The following is a 12,800-nucleotide window of genomic DNA, read 5'->3' on the forward strand; positions in this document are numbered from 1 at the left end:
AGAGTCACCCAGGTGCCTCATAACAAAACCTCTGTGTTAGGTAGAGCCATCCATTTCCTTTGCTCCAACCCCATACTGCTAACTATGGCCAAGCTTAAAGGCTGCACTACACATTTTTGCTATGCTATACAACCTTACCTGGTCTATGAGACTTGCTTATTCTTTTCATTTCCATCACTTTTTGCAAGCCAGAGATTACATAGACATAGACATAGGCATAGACACTGTCCTTTGCTTTCGCCATACCTAATTCTAATTACTTCCTGATGTTTAAAAATGGCAATTTTACATAAAAATCCAGAACAGAAAATCTCAAAAACAAAAAAACAAAGAATATCTGACAAGAGTACACCATCTTTTAATGCATAGCTCCATTAAGCTGGAACTTTCTTATTATCCGACTGAAATAAATGTCTTCCTTAGAAGCTGCCAATGAGCTTACTATGGACAAAAAAAATTTCCTCTCAGTTTTCAATTAATTTCAGAGATCTGCAGCATTTTCCAATGATGCTTAGCACCTGTATATTAAAAGCCTTGTGAAATATTGACAATGGGATGTGGGGAGACTCCTCTCTTTCTAGCAAATGTAAGTTACTGCTCAACTCACTCCGAAAAACACAAGATCAAGCCTTTCCACGTCACGTTTGTGGACACAAACTCTCATGCTGAAAAATGTCCCTTTAACATCTCAGTCACCCCTGGAATTAGTATTATTCTTTTAATTTAATTTTATTTATTTTTAAAACAGTTAAAAATTCATTAAACTTTTTATTGAAGTGAAATTAACATACAATGTTATATTAGTTTCAGGTGTACAATAGAACGATTTGATAATTCTGTACATATTGCTCACCACAATAAGCATAGCCACAATCTATCACCATACAATGTTATTATTAACTATGTTCCCTATGCTGTATTTTCAATCTCTGTGACTTATTTATTTTGTAACTGAAAGTTTGTGCTTCTTAATCCCCTTTATCTGTTTTGCCCATACTCTCACCCACCTCCCCTGTGGCAACTACCCGTTTATTCTCTGTATTTAGGAGCTCGTTTGTTTTTTGTTTGTTTCGTGTCTTAGATTCCACATTTTTTCTTTCTTAGAAACCTCCTCAGATAAATATCTAAGTTCACCACAAACAAGTTCCACTTCCCACAAAACAGTAAGCGCAATTCAGCCAAGTGCTTTGCCACTTTATAACATAGATTGCCTTACCTCCAGCTTCGATTAACATTCCTCATTTGCATCTGGGAGCTCATGAGCATCATCTTTAAATGTTCAGACTTCTACCAACAGTCCCATCAAGGCAATCCAGTCTTTTCTACATTCACCTTAAAACTCTTCCTGCCTCTCCCATCCCACTTCCACATTTGTAGGTATTGGTTACAGCAACATCCCGCTCTTCAATACCAAAATCTGTGTTCATTTGCTACGGCTGTTTCAACAAAATAGCAGCCATCAGACTGGGTGGCTTAAGCAACAGAAATTTATTTTTTTCAGAACTCTGGAGTTGGAAGTCCAGGATCAAGGTGTCAGGAGCTTTGGTTTCTCCTGAAGCATCTCTTCCTGGCTTGCAGACAGCACCTTCTTGCTGTGTCCTCACATGGCCTTTCTCTGTGCATGTCCATCCCTTGTGTCTCTTCCTCTTCTTATAAGGACACACGTCTGTCTTATTGGAGTAGGGCCCCGCCTTGTGATTTAATGTAACCTAATTGCTATCTCTAAGCACAGTCACATCTTGAAGTGTTCTGGGGTCGGGGGGGTTAGGACTTCAGCATATGAATTTGCAGAACAATATGATTCAGTCCTAACACTTGTTATTTTCTCCATTTAATTTTGAGACCCGACCACCACCACCACCACCGCGGGAAAAAGAGACATTGGTTTATGAACAAATCTGCTCAAGTCCTGGTGTCCTTCAGTGAGGGTTACCACTTTAAGAGGCACCTGAGGGTCACAAACCAGTGTCACTGATGCTGCTGGTGCCCCACATTGCACTGCTTCCCAGCCCACGGTGGTACCACCCAGACACCTCCACCTTAAACAGAACACTGTAATGATCTTCCATGAGCAAAACAGCACTATGTTCCTCCAGTCCTTACTAAGGCCTGAATCTTGATAAATCCTGTGAGGTTCTTCCAAATTGGGAAAACTTTTTTTTTTCCTTTGATATGGTTCAAACCTGTCCACGAGGCTAGTTTCAGGAGCACGTGTGTTTCCCTTCATCTTGCCTCTGTGATACATTGGACCATTATTGGTAATTCTTCACTACCCTACATCAATATGCATGCCATATACCTCGTGCTGGACAGAGTATACCTTCTGGCTCCTTAATATTAGGCTTGGTCACATGACTTGCCTTGGCCCATGTGATACCGACATGTATAACAGAAGCAGAAGCCTTAGATGACTTTGCATGGTTTGGCTTACCTCTTGTGGTTCAGAAATCTGCCATAATTTTTCATAACAGCTGATGCCCCATCAACTTGTCCCTAGAACAAACCACATGAAATAAATATGAGCCTTGAACCCAGCTGATATCCTAGAGCTAGGTTTAGCTTATACACAGCCTGAAGCATGCTGTTCAATGGACCCAGCTTAGATCAGCAAACCATTCAATGTCCTGACCTGTGAGCATATGAATAAATCTTTCTTGTTGCAAGCCACTGTAGTTTGGGGTGTTTTTTTTTTTTTATATGTTTTGTTGTTGACAATGGCTGACTGATACAATATCTAAAGAAAGTGAATAACGACTGTCCTCCTTGAGAGCCCTTCCATCATTCACAGAAAATAAAGCCAGTAGATAACTGGAGCCATCTGTTCACCAGTTTCTTAGATATACGCAGATCCTAAATTTCAGTTTAGCAGACTTTAAATCACAGTCTCAGCAAGGAATGTTGCTTCATGTAACCTTACTATTAAGGATGGCTTCCTCACTTTTCATGGATTCATAGGTCTTATTAGGGCTGGAAATCACAGTAGAAGCTACACCATAACCCTCCAATTGATGAAATATTTGAGACCCACAGAGGAAAAATTATTTACATGAAGCCACACTATAAGACAACAACAGTTACAACATTACACATTGGGTTTCCTGACTCCTAATCCAGAACTTTTCTATAATGATTCTCACAGCGTAGTTGGGGATTAGGAAAACTACCTGTGAAAGATATTTATTAAAAGCATTCATGGTGACAGTGAACTTGCTCAGGAATTCCCTGATTAGATAATGCCATTATCATCCTATTTTTGTAGTTTCCTTCAAGGTCAATCTTAGATGATTTTGACCCAGATTTTGATGTGAAACTTGACTGTAAAGGCATATTTTACTGAAAGGGAGTAAGAGCCATGAAGAATAATCAACTACACCAAATATTGAGATCTATAAATTGCTTGAAAACCTCCAGTCATTAAATTAAATCTCCTCATTCTTCTTGCTAAGGATTCATCTAGAAAGATGCACTAAAAAGAACCACATCAATTGTAGTTGCTTTCTTTCTACTCTTCATATTTTCAATTACAAAGGAAAAATGTTAGAATTCTGGGAGGGATAATATTGCTTATATTATTTGAGGGGAAATTTTAACAATACTTAAATGTAAAATATGCGTCTGTGTGATGGGCTTGTTTCTTGTTATATTGTAATTTTCTAAAAATTCTGCAAATGTGTGTTTAAACTGGGGACATGGTAATGGGATGTGGTAATGGACAGAGAAGCAAAATTGTTAAGAAGAGTCATCTGTTTTTACAGGCAATGTGAAAGTTTAAGGTTTGCATGCTGTTTTCCTTTCTCTCAATGCAAAGCAATTTTGCACGTTTTTTTTGAACTCAGATTCTATAATCATACTATCTGCCTTTGACTTGGGTTCTGTCAATTATTATTTGAACAATCAGAGAAATTTTCTTGCCTCTTTGTTCATCTGTTTGCTGCTTTGTAACCTGAAGGAAATAATAATAACACCTATCATGGAGAGTTGTTTTAAGACATTAATTCATTCTATAAGTATTTTTCGTTGAGCGCCTACTATCTGCCAGACATTGTTTCTCTAGGTACTTGAGCTACATGAATGAACAAAAGTGGCAAATATCTCTGCTGTCATAAAATTTACATTCTAAAGGCAAAGATAGACAGTAAAAAAAAATCTAATAAGTGATTAATGATATATGGTGTACTTGAAAGCCATAAGTAAAAGTTTAGCATGGTAAAAAGAATCAAGAGCATTGAAGGAAGGGGTAGCTTGCAATTTAAAATAAATTGTTGGAGAGATTTCACTGAGAAAATGCCTTTTGAGAAATGACCTATAGAAGATGATTGCAAAGTTTGGGGAGAGCGCTCATAGCTGAAGGAATAACTTCAGGTGCCTAAGGCTCCTAAGATGGAAGCAGGAGATAATGGGTATGGAAACAGAAGCTCCAGAATATTAAGTGACTTGATCCAGTTTGGATGAATCTAAGTGAAAGAGTGTATCAGCAGGTGTGGAATATAATGGGCAGAGGAAAAAATATTTTCAGTCATTAGAAAACTCACATACTCAATGTCTTCCAACTTTCCCATCAAACCCATTCTGATAATGTATATAACTTACAACAAGTGAATAAACTTGTTCTACTCATGAATGTTCAAAATAATTTGACATCGTGAATCCAACACCCCTATATTTGAATCTTTCAAGGTTTAGTCTCAGAGGGGAGAATTCCAGTGCTCAAGTATACAAAAGCCCAATAGCCCTTTGAGTGCAGTGAACACAACCTCTCACTGTAGCAGACAGTCTAAGATGGCCCCAATTATCCACGTCTCCTGGTACTCCTGCCCTTCTCTATTCACCTCCCCTTGAGTAGGGGTGGGACCTGTGACTTGCTTCTGGCCAATAGAATACAACAAAAATGATGGGATAGAAACAATTATGTGGACATTATTATATTACATAAGATTATAATGTCCACCTTGCTAGAAGAATCTCTCCCTTGCTGGCTTTGAAAAAGCAAGCTGACTTATTGAGAAAGCCACACAGCAAGGAACTGAGGACAGTCTCTGGTCAGCAGCCAAGAAGAAACTGAAACTTATGAACGGATGATCTGTGAGGAATTGGATTCTACCAACAACCATATGAGCTTGGAGAACTATATCTTTCCCAAGTTGAGCCTCGGATGAGAATGCAATCATGGCTGACACTTGAATGGTAACCATCAAGAAGACCCAGAGAAGCTAGGCTCAGACTCAACCAATAGAAACTGTGAAATAATACCTGTATGTGGTTTCAAGCCACTATGCTTGTGGTAATTTGTTACACAGCAGAAGACAACTCATTCACTTACCCACTTCACTACAGACCTGTTTGAAGTAAGTTATACAGAAGCAAACCAAGACTGTCATTAGAGTGTATGACTCAGACCTACTTCAAGAGAAAATCTGCTGCAAGGAGGGTAGTTAACCAAGCCTGCAGCTACTACACTTTGGGGACCCACTGCAGTGTTCTCACCCCTCCTGTCTTCCTCCTACTACCCCTGGCTCCTCTCAGCCAATGGCTGAACAATGACTAGTGATATTAGAGCTGAGACATTTCTGCCCAATGTGGGACTCCTCTAAAGATTAATCTTTGCTCTGGACACTCCATCAACCTAGCTGACACTTTCTCAGAACTCTACAGCAATCAGAGTCTCTTCTCTCTTTCCCTTCTCCTTCACAGTGTCAGACTAGCATTGTGATCTGAAGCCTCTCTCCCTTTCTTTCATTCTTCTTATTCTTCTTTATGCTTCATAGGTACCTCTCCCAATAAATCTCATGCCTTTCTAATTCTGTCTTGCCATCAGCTTCCCCAGAGAGCTCAAACTGACATAGGGAACTTTTGATAGTTTTATAATTTTCCTTGTCTGGGACTTCAGCCTCAAGCTAGGCTGGAAGGGCAGTCTCATAAACTAGGAAACATATGAATGGTAAGTACAGCAATGTTCGTTCGCATCTCTGCTGTTACTAAGAATCTACACTGACTCTGAGCATGTACATTGCTACTTCTCTGAGGCTGCTTCCTTTTTGTTAAAATGAGATGTTGCATTAGATGATTTTTAATATTTTCATTTCTTTTTCTACTTTCACTAATTGTAAAAGGAGAGAAAACACTATGACTTAAAAATAAACAAAAAAGGGATGTATAGAAAAGAAAGAGGGAAAAGGAGAACATAGGTAGAACCAATGGGAAGGTTTAAGAGAAAAGAATCACAATGCTACATTAGCCACTGCAGACAGTTCCTGGTTTACATCCAGACATCTGTCATGTTTAAATTTTTGTAACTAGTTTGATGTGGCTGGCTGGCATAGTTAATGGTAGACTTGCTTTAAGCCATTGTATCACTTTTCTCGGGATTTCAGATTATAAAACTTGCAGGCCTATGTGTGAGGTGAAGGCCAATTTCCTGTTACGTTCTTTTTTCCCTGTGTGATCCCCATGGACCCAGCTTGCTTTTCCTTCCTCTTTAATTGTTAGCAGTACACCCACTTTCTTTTGGGGCTCCTTCCCCTCTCACATTTGCTCCTTAGTGGTTTGTCTTTACTCCAGCTCAACATTTTCTTGAACAAATGCATGCTTTTTTGATATGAAGGTTTTTACTTCAAATCCCTTTGGGGAAACAGCCTAAAGAACAAACAAAGGAAAATTCAAAGTTTTAAGAAATCTTATGAAGTTCATAGAGTCATTGCCCCTGGTCTATTTTGCCTGCCGCTGTGACATTTATGATACCAAAAGGCACACTGAACTCCAACCCTCTTCTTTGATATTTCCTCCAGCTTCCATTTCCCTCATATGTTTCCCTTCCTCAAAATCTGAAGACCTTCTTCTCCACAAAGCACCTTCTTCCTGGTAAAGAAGGTGAAATCCTAGACAGAAATATAGACATAAAACCTATCCATTGAGATGTCCACTGGAATCAAATGTGTGTTTCTGTGTAAAGAGAAAAGAGGTATTGACAGATGATATTTTACAAAGGTGACTGCAACATCTCTCAACCCACATGGCCTCCTACATTAATAGGTAGTGTTACCACACACACTTTGAAAAGTGGAATCTATCTTTTCCATTTGAATCTGAACGGACTTATGGCTAACTCAACCAATAGAATATGGCGGGAATGACATTATATGACTTCTATGGCTAGGTTCTAAAAAGCAGTGAAACTTTTGCCTTGTATTTGGGACATTTTTTATGACACCCCGAGTGGACACAAAATTTCTAAGTACCCTGAGGCCTTTATGTAGTGAGGAAGCCCATGCCAAATGGACAGACTTTGTGAAAGTGCTCCAGTTGAAGTCCTAACTTACAGCTAGCATCAACTGTCAACTGAGAATAAGGATGCCTGGAAATCATTTCAGTATCCAGACATAGACGTTTTGTCGTGTCTTTCTAGCTAAGGCCTCAATATGAGGGGCCCTGTCTGGATTTCTGACCTGCAGATCCATAAGCATGATAAAATGGCTGTTTTAAGCTGCTAAGTATGGACATAATTTTGTTATGAAGGCATAAGAGCCAGCACATGGATGGAGCCCATTCAGTTCCAAGGGGGTATTCTTAAGGGATTGTCTCCACTGCCTGCCTGCCTAGATCCCTGGGGCTGCTACCATTTTCATTTTATTCTAAAGCCAGGTTTTTAGTTTTTTTGTCGTCTCATAGACTCCTAATAAATCGTCTTTTCATTTAACTTGCCTACGGCTATTTTTTCTTGCATGCCACCAATGAATGCAAGCTGATTCTGTGTTTCTTTGCACTGATGCTGCACTAGTGAAATACACTGGCAAGGAAGCACGATTTTAGTAACAAGAGGAAACAAGAGGTCTACCCTCCCCCAAACCTCCATCTCCTACAGATACTGGGTTGAAATTTCTGGCGAGGCACAAGTTTTTGTTTTGTTTTTGTTTGTTTTGCACTTTACATAGCACAGATATGGAAAGTAAATGGAAGGCTAAACAGTTGCATTTTAATAGAAGAAAAGAAGAAAATTATCAAGAGACCAAAAAGAGATAACATATTTCCACTTTGAATTCAAGACTCTCCTCCAAAGTTAATAGTTACAATGTGTTTAGACATGATTACCATCCTCTGGGATGGTAGGAACTTCTTCTCCATGTATATAGTACAAGAGATCTGTAAAAGTCTAAATTAATTACTATGTGATTTTTTTTTCAAAAAATCTCATGTTGTCTCAGTGAAATTATTTATCTGACATACAGAAAAATAAAACTAGGTATAAACTCATTATGCTTATGACTGCTTTAAAACTATAAAAATTTTAAGGGTGAAAGCAAAGAACACTGCAAGCCTGGAATTAATCCTGCAAATTATTAATTTAATGTGATAAACTGTATTGGTGGCACTAAATGAAATGATCTCCTTCAATGTGTTCTGGCTTCAGTGTGCCAGATGAAAGTATAATTCTGCCAAAATGCATTTTACAATGTAAATCCTTTGTGTGATGTATCACGTTATCATTTGGTGTAGAGGTATGATTCACATATTTGCCCTTCTCTTTTTCGGTCAGAATCCTAAAATAGTATTAATCAGCAAATTGAAATGAAGGCACCACACTTCTAATAGAGTATTCATCTATAATGTGGTTATCTACTTGAAAATGTATTATTCATCAAAACATGCAATATCAGTTGTCCATATAGTGTGTATATATGTGCATACATATATGGACTATGTTTATAGTATAGATATGTATGTGTGTGTATATATATGTATACACATATAAAATATATTGTTGCACTTATCTATAAGTATTCTTGAAATTTATTTTATGATAAAGTTAATTTACTTCAAAACATTTAGTTTGTGCTTGGCAGGATCAGAAAAGCATTTAGTTTAAGGCTAATTTTGCCCCATTCCTGAAGCAAAGTTTGTCTGAGTCTACTACTCATTGCCCGATGAATTATGAGATTTATCCTCTTTGGCTGCTGGGAACACGCATTTTTCCTGGTCTGTGTGAGTTCTTGGTATTGTTTTTTGTTACTGTTTGGGGCATTTTCTTTTTTCCCCAGCCTGGGGCAGTTTCTTGACCTACATCCACTGATCCATATCAGCTGAAGACTCCAGAATGCAGACCTTCTGCAGATTTTCAGAGCTCATTTTCCATGAATCTCTCCTCTCTACCACTCTGTCCTGCCAACTCGATCTGCTCCCCATTTAGTAAGTAAAACTACTTCCAGCCCCATATCCTCAATGCAGGAAACCACTGGCTTTTTCCTGGTTTTCACTTTCTGTACTGCAGCCTGGAAACTCTCTCCAAGTGTTACTCTGGGCCAACTATAGCTCTCACCATGCTCAAGGATCATGGTCTTTTTTTTGCCTGATATACAATCATGAAACTATTGTTTCTTATATTTTATACAGTATTTCAGTTGTTCCAAATAAGGGTAAATCCAGTCCCTGTTACTCTATCCCAGCTGGTGGTAGAAGTCATATGATACCAGTTTTTAAATGAGATAGGCAATATAGCATGCTGATGGTTACATAGACTAGTGATCTCTAGCGGTAAACCTTGGATATTAGCCCCACCAAAATATATTTAAGGTCATAAAAGCAAGTAATGAGAGTTCATTTTATACTTAAGAATAAAAGAGGTAATTATCTCCATAGGATCATTATATTTCACTTACTAACATTAACACAAGGGAGAAGAAAAGTACACAGGAGAGCCTAAGGTCTATATGAAAGGCTCACTTGTGCTACTTAGTAAGCAAATGTAGGTTTTTCTTTAATGCTCTTTGATTATGCTCTTTTAACCTAAATGTCTTTCATTTAACAATATATTTATTTTTTACGAATTGTTAATTACGTAAAATTAAATAATACTCTGGCCTAACCACAAAGTCTGTGTGTCATGTTATCATTAGCCCATGGTGAAATTGATGAGAACTCCATATGGATATAAGAGTGTTAGATACATAGCCTTCCTAATGTCAATAAATCTCTCTGCCCCTGAAGTAATCTAGGGTTCACCCACAATGACAGACCAATTAACCATTTGGCAATGAATTGTATTTAGTCCAAAAAATGTTTATTTAGATTATTACTTAAGACTGTTGGCATAAATGTATGCATTATAAGTGATTTTTTGGAAAACATCATAGCCTATCTACAGAAATGATTCCATCTTTTTCTGACAAAAACCTATCCAGCAGAATATTCCATGGCTAACTGAGTGCATTAACAGTATTAACAAAATAAAGACAGATGGTATTTTTACACTTCTTTAATATAAGCCTCCTTTATAAATGCAACAATTCTATTATTTGAAGTAAAGCTTTATTTGTTAAATATAAATTCTCCTAATACTCTTACAGACAGATGAAATGACTCCCTAAGATGATATTTGTACACATATTATGATATGGGCACTAACTGGATTGAGAACAATAGAACAATTAGAAATACATATTGAATATTAATGATGTTTCTAGATTTATATGTTATTACTTTTTCTTTCATTCTCAAAGTGGCAGAATTTTCCATCTCTTTCTCTAGATACTTTTCCCTGATATATTCTATTACTTTAGAACTGTTCTTTGGATTCAATGCCTACAACCAGAAAAGGAAAAAAAAGCAGCTTCCATTTCAATGTTTTGTTTTTGTTTTTGTTTTTGTTTTTAAAGGGCCTATTTACTGTAGGAGAAACTATCTTGTAAACATCTTCTGTGTTCAAATGGTATGTTAGCAATCTTACATCACGATAAAGTGTGAATTCTTTCTGACCTTTTGAAATTCATTTCTAGAAATAAATCCAAATGATAACAGCTCACATTTATTGACAATATTTGTCAGGCACTTTTGTGAGTAGTTAACATGAATTGTCATGTTTAATTCTCACTAAAATCCTATGAGGTCAATATTATTACTTAGATATGCATGAGATAACTGAGTCACAGAGAGCCTAGGTGACTAGCCTAAACTCACATTTTGAGTGGGCGGTAAAGAGATTCAATTCCAAGAAAATGGAGGCAAGGACTCACATACTCAGCTATATACTATATACTGTTATATCCAAAGCACATAATCAGAGAGGCAAATAACATATATGGGGAGGATAGATAAACAGACAGAGACAGAAGTACATAAATGCTCATTGCTGTGTTGTTTACACTGATGAAAAATTGGGAAAAAATGCCTCATTATGGATGATTAGTTAGATGCATTATAATAATCTTCATTGAAGGCTTACCATGCAATCAGCAGGGATGACAAAAAATAGATTTGTTGACATAATAGCATCTCTTTCATATATTTTTATAAGGAAACTGAAGCATTGTAAGCAGTTTACATGTTACGTTACTTTTGTAAATGTATACAAAGAAAAAAAAAAGAGTCTTTGATGCCTGCTTACCAAATGACTACCCAGAATAATTTTGAGATCTCTAGATCTCTAGGTGGTAAGAGTATTTATTTATTTATTTATTTTCTTGATTTTTATTTGTCTGTAATAATCATGAATTGCCACGGGGGAAAACCTTCAACAATATAATTACCAACCTTCTTAAAATAAATAGAATGAGAATACTGCCTTTCAATATTTTTGAAATATGTTAAAATTTATACTCCGAAGCTAATTTCATGCCTTACACTTTTTGAAGAAAATAATTAAGCATTCAACGCCAGATGTTTGAAAAAAAAATAACTTTGAAGAAAAAAGGAGTAGGAAAATTATAAACATGAAAAGACAAACCAATACATTTGAAAATAACAAAAATATCGAGTAAGGAACATCAAATGTCATATTTTATTCTCTAAAAAATAAATATGGTTTTGAAAAGGAAAATATTAGGGGCACCTGGGTGGCTCAGTTGGTTAAGCATCAGACTTTGGCTCAGGTCATGATTTCATGGTTTGTGAATTCAAGCCCTGCTTTGGGCTCTGTGCTGACAGCTCGGAGCCTGAAACCTGCTTCAGATTCTGTGTCTCCCTCTCTGTGCCCTTTCCCGCTCAGCTCTGTCTCTCTGTCTCAAAAATAAAATAAATTAAACTAAACTAAACTAAACTAAACTAAAATAATAAACACTAAAAAAGAGAAAGAAAGGAAAAGAAAATACTAGGGGTGCTTGGGTGGCTCAATTGGTTAAGTGTCTGTCTTCGGCTCAGATCATGACCTTGTGGTTCATGAGTTCGAGCCCCCCCGGTGGGCTCTGGGCTGACAGGGTAGAAGCCTGCTCAGGATTCTCTCTCTTTCCCATACTCTGCCCCTCCTCCACTCATGCTTTCTCTCTCTCTCAAAATAAATAAATAAACTTTTAAAAAAAAAAAAAAGGAAAATACTACAGGGGCACCTGGGTGGCTCACTGTGTTAAGTATCCAACTCTGGATTTCAGCTCAGGTCATGATCCCGCAGTTCCTGAGTTTGAGTGCCACATGGGGTTCTGCGCTGGCAGCTTAGAGCCTGCTCGTGTTCTCTTTCACCCTCTCTCTCAAGATAAATAAACAAATAAATAAAAAATAAATAATTTTCCTTTTGTCTTAAGAAAATACCGCAACAAATATAGAAATTCAAAGGAAAATGTAAATAAGGGGTGTAGAGTATGGTGATTAACTGTGGACACAGGTGTCAATTATGTAAGTTTGCATTCAGTTTCAATACATACAAGGTATGTGATTTGGGGTAATTTACTTGATTTTTCTTTATCTATATAACAAGGATAATAATCATACCTCTCTAGTAGGATTGTTTTGAGCATAATATGAGATAATGTATATAATGTTATCACCTATGCTTGCAAAACTTTGATAAAATACTTGGTTTTTCTGAAATAAAATTGATC

Source organism: Lynx rufus, unplaced genomic scaffold, assembly GCF_022079265.1.
Source record: "Lynx rufus isolate CCGP_SWC_20201006 ecotype Redwood Valley unplaced genomic scaffold, mLynRuf1.p SCAF_3, whole genome shotgun sequence".
Classification (NCBI taxonomy): domain Eukaryota; kingdom Metazoa; phylum Chordata; class Mammalia; order Carnivora; family Felidae; genus Lynx; species Lynx rufus.